Source organism: Populus euphratica, unplaced genomic scaffold, assembly GCF_000495115.2.
Source record: "Populus euphratica unplaced genomic scaffold, PopEup_1.0 scaffold611.1, whole genome shotgun sequence".
NCBI lineage: Eukaryota > Viridiplantae > Streptophyta > Magnoliopsida > Malpighiales > Salicaceae > Populus > Populus euphratica.
The window spans coordinates 160,512-167,092 of record NW_011500188.1 but is presented as its reverse complement, the minus strand read 5'-3'; positions in this window follow the sequence as shown (position 1 = coordinate 167,092).

The window sequence follows — 6,581 nt, the reverse complement described above, 5'->3', positions numbered from 1 at the left end:
TTCTCCTTGTTCAAAAAAAAATTAAGATTCGTTTAGTTTTTTTAAATTTAGCGTTTTGAGTGATTTGAGAGTGTTTTTGAGTTTATAGGTGATTTATGAAGTTTTTATTGTGGTTTTTTATTTTTATTTTCATATAAAAACAACTTTAGATTTGGATTTTTGGGATTCAAAATATGTCATTGTAACTTAAAATAATAATAATAATAATAATTAAAAAAATCAGATAACAAAACATTTGCTCATGCACAAAAAAAATAAAAAAAAAATCTAGAGGCAAGCCTTGGCTTTTGTATTCTTGCCAAACTGACCCATCAATATTTTATCTTTTTATTTTATTGGATTTTACTTTTTTATTAATTATTTTCATTTAATTAGTGATTTATGCCCTTTTTGTTTTCTTAAACAAATTGAATTAACTTAGTTTTTTAAATAGTGATTAATTTTTTAATATTTTTAGTGGCATCATACTTCGAAGAGATTAGTTTGATTTCAAATGATTTTTTCCTCTTATATTTTATATGAATTAATTGTATTTAAATGAAATTTTTATTAAAAAAAACATAAATAATTTTTTTATTAGTAACAACAATAACCTACTAAGATAAAATGAATAAAAATATTTTTAAGTATTTACATGCCAATCTATATGTTATTTCTACTATGAATATTAACTTTATCATTTAATATTTAACTAGTATCTCTTTTTAGCTTTATTAGTTCATAAATTTCTTAATTTATTATATAAAGCACAAAGAATATTTCTTTGTTGCTCAATTAAAAAAAATACACAAAAACATATTCATAACATAATTATTTTATGATGTATAAAAATATATACATAACTAAACCTTCTTTTGTTGGCCAAGCCTAATTGAACTTTTTGTAGAATAAGTCCAATCGAACCTTCTTTAGTATTGGCCTAGCCAACCATTATCCTAAACCCAATTAAAGATGGAAAAGAAAGGAGAAAAGAAGAAAAGGTCAAATCAATATTTATTTAATCGAATCCTACATCTAACCTATAACAATAACTCTATCTAACCTATAACAATAACTCTCTCTCATCAATGAACTATTTTAAACCAACCTTTCTATTAATGATTATCTCTAATCCTGACACATGTGCTAACACTCCTAGTCTTAGCTTGTAATGATTACCTTATCTCACATACAACAAGCTTTCTCAAATTATCTCAAGCCAATATTTCTACATATGGATATTTTTAAGCATGATTTTGCATCAACTCTTTTAGCTTGACACTCTTTTTTACTAATGGTTATTCATAAGCCTAACTCTATACTGACTATTCTGGCTTTCTCATCATTTTTTCCTTCTAAACAAGTAAGCTTATCAGACTTGAGTTATTAATAAATATCACGATTCATAAGGTAAAAAGCTCAATCAATCTCACTTAACTCTATTACTCTCTTATTCTATATACAACGTCGTTCTTCCTACCATATATTCTTTCTTCACACATATTTTATCTCTCATACATTTACTAATTTAAGCATCAAAAAACCTTTATTATGAAAAAAAGACTTATTTTTCAAGCCAGCCAGTATCCTATGACACAACTATGAAAAACCTATATTTAGTCTTAAATTTTCATGATTTTGTGAATGGCATCTTTATAAGAAATTGAGGAAAAAAAATTGAGCCATTCCCATCGATCATAAAAATTATTTTCATGGCCGACAATTTAAAAACTTTAGGACATATATGAGTAATTGATCTCCATATCATATGAACTCCAACTACTTAGATCTTCACCAAATCTTCCATTAAATACAAGTGTTTACCAAGATTATTCTAGCTACACAAAAACAACTTCACACTCTTCTATTATATCAATAAGAAATGAAACACATCAATTTATCATATACATTACATGCAAATAACTTTAGTTCCCTAAAGAAACAAAATAAAATGATATGCAAAGTAGACACGATACTACAACTCTATGAAGGATCTACTCTTGTCATGAAAAATACTTCTCAATAGGTTCTAGCCACAAGATTGGCTACTACCATCAATCTTCTTTGAAGTCTTGCTTGTATGCTCCTTATTGAGAAAAACCAGAAAGCAAGGCAAGATTAGTGACTGCATAAGTTACTAAGAATGAACATCATTTCCACCAAGTAGAAGATCCTATATTGTGTCATTAAATGTTACACACATTTTTTTCAAAGACTGTTTCTTCATGAAAGCCAACTTGGATAAGTATGATGGTCTTACAAATCCTAAAAAGCATATATAAAATATTATACACATCCCAAAGCTTATAGTGCAAAAAGTAATATTATGTGTAAAATTATCCCGACAACATTTTATGGAGCCTTGATCTTGGCTCTATCCTTAACTTTTATGATTTTTATGTTAAGCTTATCTCTCATTTAAGTTTAGTATAAGAACTAAAAAAAGCATAACTAAGCTCTTTTCTATCACCTATTAAAAAAATAAAAGTACCAAAGCATATTTCTAAGGAATTAATAAAGGAATGCTAAACATAAAAAATTTACTCAAACCTATTGTTAATGAATCTTTTATTGATAGAGTCTATAACTACTCATCATGGAAACACATGTATACTCTCCTTGACAAAACTCTTTTTAATATAAAATAGGTAGTGAAAAACTATATTGGAGTAAAAGAAGCAAGAGTAACCAAATGTGGTCACCTTTGTTTTTAGAGAATATAATATTCACATAAACATCAATTTCTTACTAGGATATCTAGAATGAGTACCAAATGATCTATTCATGAACTCTTAACATTATTTAAGTTTTTAACCACACCTTTTATTACTCCGTGTATTGTGGTATTGGTTTTGATTTAGAAAAATGATTTTTTAACAATACCCACCACTTATAAAGAGTGGCACAAATACAAAGAACCTTAATAAGTTCTTTCACTTTCATTATGACCACAATTATAATACCGATGAATGTCGTTTCTTGAAAAGATAAAAAGATTGATCTTCATAGAATACACCCAATAATTTATGAATAATGGGATGCAACCTACACAAACATGAAAAAATCCTCATGTTATGTTGCTCGAAATCATATAATTTTTAGAAATTATATCTCACTATATTTTGAACTTTTAAACAAAAATACTAATGTTTCTTCATGTCTCCAAATATGTCTTTATATCTCTAATAAAATCTCCATAATTAGATCCCTTGTCTCTTTTAAATTCTTAAGGTCTTTGTGACCACTCATCTCTAAATAGATCAGGGATTCTTCTTCAGATCTCTGTGACCACTTTTCTCCAGAGCTTCATAACCACTTATCTAAAAAATGATTAGGTCAGGCCTTCATAACCATTTATCTTAAGCTCTGTATGATCACTTATATCTAAAAGGATCGTGGATTCTTCTTCAAGTTTCTATGACCGCTTATGGGGCGTTTCTCTCTAAATATGTTCTTGAACACATACACATACCATATTATTTATTTTTATATTCATCTTCTTATATTATTAGTAAGTGTTTTTTTTTCCTATTTCTACTAATTAAGTCTTTCAAACATGGTAGTTTAAAAGATTTGGGGGTAGATAATGGTGCACTAAAAATATTGAAAAAAAGAAAAAAAGATGAAAAAACCCAACTAAGACCATGATAACAAGGCCCAACCAAACCCTATTTTGTCTTGGCAAGCCTAACTAAACCCTCTTTTGCCTTAGCCCAGACCAACTAAACCCTCTCCATTCTTAGGCCAGCTAACCCTTATCCTAAACCTTACCAAAAAAGGTGAGAAAAGATCAGCTCAACCCTAACCTAATTGGACCCTGCACCTAGCTTGCAATGACTACTTTCTCTTATTAATGGACTTTATGATGCTAACCTTTTCACCAATAACTATTACTAATTTTGTCTCTTATGCTAACATTGATAGCGTGTGATATAGACCCTTTCTCATCAATAACTACCTTACTTAAGCTATCTCAAGCTAATTTTTTCACAAATAATTATTTGTAAACCTAACTTTATATTAACTTAACTAGCCTCACCATCATTTTTACTAATGGTTATGCTTAAGCCTAACTTTAAATCAATTATCCTGGCTTAACTATTTTTTCAATCAATGGATAAAATTTTTATATGTTTGAGTTGAAAATTTTAATATATGCTAATAAAAATTCAATCTACTTTTAAAAATAATTTCAAAAATTTTGATATAAAAAAATATTTACAAAATTATAAAAATAAAAATTAATATAGAATGATATAAAAAGATTTTGCCCGTGAAAAACCATATGCATTTATGTGCTTAGTTTTATTCTGATTCTCATGCAAAACAATTATTCAAAGTTTAAAACAAGTTAATCTTAGCATCCACACAATCATATATTTTTAGAATCACATTAAAATTATAAACAAAAATCTAGGTTTTCTAAAAAAAAAAATTTGATATTATTTCAACTTACTTTCTAATTTTTATATAATTTATTTAACTTGTTTATTCAAAAAATAAACAGTAACACGACTTTTAAAAAATTAAAATTATTTTTAAAAGTTAAGTGCTTATAAAAAATTTTAATAAAAAATATCAAAATATAATTTTTCTGAGGATAAGTTTTGATCAATGTTCGTAGTTTGACCAGCTGAACTAATATAAAAAATCAAATAGAAGGGGAATATTTAACTTAAATATGACAGTTTAAGAACAAAGTTGACCTGATGCAAATACCTTCCCATCAGATAAACTTCAAAGAATAGTCTACCCTAAATACGCGATGAATAGATGTTGAATATATATATATATATATATATATATAGAATAGAGTACCCTAAATTAAGGACAGCTGCCTAAGTATTGATTATTGAAAGTTAATAACCAGAAATATAAAATGTACATCATACGCGACACAAAGCGATTCGTCAACGTTTTCTATTATCGGATCCTATAACCTCATTAAACTTCAAATTTAAGTAATGTTTTAATAACACAACAATTCATTTCCTGTTTGTTTTAGCCCGGTTGGAAGGTGTTTCTATAATAAAACCGATTTTTTTTAAAAAAATTAACATTTATATTTGTGGTTTTTTTAGATTACTTTAATGTGCTAATATCAAAAATAAATTTAAAAAGATAAAAAATTATTAATTTTAATGTATTTATAAATATAAAATATTTTTTAATTCAAACATACTTATTTGAAGCAAGTGATCATCAATCATATAAAAATACCTTTGATGTGTAATTGGGGTTTGAAATCAAAATTACACTAGGCTAGTAATGTTTGTAAAGGACATTAAAATCATGTTTTTAAGGAATTTAATTTTTTTTATTTAAAATTAATTTTTTATATTTTTGCATTGTTTTAATGTGTTAATATCAAAAATAATTTTTTAAAAATAAAAAATTATTTTAATATCTTTTCAAATAAAAAATATTTTAAACTATAATCATTATCATACTCTCAAATATCTTATGATCATTAGATCAACATAATACCTCCTTAAGATTATTAATGATTAAAAGAAATTATGATCCTTTTAAAAAATTTGAATTCAAATACTATGATTATCATTATAAAAAAAAAATATTATATTTTTTATTTATTTTAATCTTAATTAACAAATCAATTGATTTAAAAATATCATTTTAAGTAAAAAATAATAATTTCAATTTCCTCTGCAACCCTTTGAAAATGCTTTTTTGATGCAAGATATTCATTCCTTGCCATGAAAACTTGTCCTTGTCACAACATTAAAATTCTTAAATATAATTATACATTAAAAAAATATAAAGATTTAGAATATAACATAAAAAATTCAAGGAGGAACATAATTGATCATGTTATTCATTTCATGAATCTTGTCTTGTTCAAATCTAATTACAAGTTAATGCTTTAATAATAATAATAATAATAATAATAATAATAATAAATATCTGTTAGATGAATAATTTTTTTATATATACATTATTGATCTCAAAATTAGAATTCAAAAACAACAATTATTCAAATTCCTTCAAATTCTATTTACACCACATATATTTGTCGAGTGCCGATTTATATTTAGTAGAAAATCGAAAGTTTCAGTATAATTACTTATCAGATATATTAGATTTAAAAACTATTTAGAAAAATCATATCATTCATCGTATTATTTGCAAGTTTTATTTTAGAAATTACATAACTGTAAATTTTGCTATTCTTTCACTGTAGCAGTGACAAAAATATAATTTAAATAGTTAGAAAAATATATATATTAATATTGATAATTTTTAATTTAAATATTATAAATTTAATTATTGTTATTATATCATGAAATAAATAATACATTATATAAAATATTTTTCATTGTTATATTAAACTATCTATAATTCCATCACATATGAAATCCATCCAATAAGGACTATATTCTTTTTGGTTTTTTAAGCGTGCAACAACATTAGGTAAAATATAATCAGGAATAAAATTGAAATTACGATCAAATTCTGCAAATGCTACGTCATTAAATGATCTTTATCTAATTTATATAGTGTAATTAAATAATATTAAATACTAGTTTTTTAAATAAAATATAATTAAAAAATAAAAATAATTTTTATTTTTTATTTTACTA